The 1,130-nt window shown below is 37.3% G+C and overlaps 1 pseudogene; it reads left to right on the top strand.

Moving 5' to 3' along the window:
* Positions 1-345: 345 nt before the first annotated feature.
* LOC114037173 lies at positions 346-663 on the top strand (annotated as a pseudogene).
* The last annotated feature ends 467 nt before the right edge of the window (positions 664-1,130 follow it).

Genomic DNA, 1,130 nt, shown 5'->3' with positions numbered 1-1,130 from the left:
ATGAAACCACATTAAGACCCTTCATCAGACTGAAAAATGCTATGTCTTCAACTTTTTTTTCCTTCTCTTCTGTGTAAATTAAGTACCAAAATGCAATGATTAGACAATCTCCTTTGGTGGAGATGAGTGTTTTGCCCTGCATGAGGAGCGGGGCAGAGCTCTCAGAGAGTAGAATTTTTTTGTTATCTTCTAATTAAAAAAAAAAGAACTTGAACATTTCAAAATAGAAAATACAGCTCTCAAGTATCAAAGAGGGCATTAGAAATGATCTAATTCCTGTGTGAAGTAGACTGGAAAGTTGGAGGTGAAGCAGAAGCAGCCAGCTGCTCGTGGGAGGTAGTTTTGCTTTGTCTTGTTCTGAAGGCTCTTCAATCAGCTACAATGTTAGCAGACAATGATGTTTCCTTCTCCACTTATGAAGAGACTTCAGGATCAAAACTTGCTTAAAAAGCTAAAGATGCACCATTTGTCCCAATTGGAATAGCAGGCTTTGCAGCTATTGTTGCATATGGATTATACAAACTGAAGAGCAGAGGGAACACTAAAATGTCTGTCCACCTGATTCACATGTGTGTGGGAGCCCATGGCTTTGTAATACGAGCAATGACTGTTGGTATATTGTACTCCATGTATTGGGAATACTGGGCAAAACCCAAACCTTAGGAGGAAAGATGCTGTCTCCATGCTGATGTTTTAGAGCTAGATACCTCACATTGAGGTTATTTGTTTTATGTTTAAAAATAAATCAATTTAGGGATATGTGGTTCTAAAAAGCAGCACATGTCAGACACAACCCAATCATGATATTTTAAAGATTGGATTTTTTTTTTCATGGAAGCTTTAGTTTCCCAGGTGATTCGAGATATACTGATTGGTATCCAAGAGATTAATTAGGAGAGCTAAGTTAGTACAAAAGGAACTGGTCATTGAAGCTTACTTGGGTGATAAATTATATTCATATTCCTCCAATCTCCAATTCCTCCAATCTCAAAAATTAATGATTAAAAAATTACAGGGCCAAGACTCATGTAGCTCCTATTGCTTTAAAATGGGACATATTTTGGGATATAATATGGGAAGCTGCTTTAACACAGTTCAGGAAACACTTCCTCCTTATCTTGTAGAATGGT

Source organism: Vombatus ursinus, unplaced genomic scaffold, assembly GCF_900497805.2.
Source record: "Vombatus ursinus unplaced genomic scaffold, bare-nosed wombat genome assembly UNPS02010284.1, whole genome shotgun sequence".
Lineage (NCBI taxonomy): Eukaryota > Metazoa > Chordata > Mammalia > Diprotodontia > Vombatidae > Vombatus > Vombatus ursinus.
This window is presented reverse-complemented; position numbering and strand designations above follow the sequence as displayed.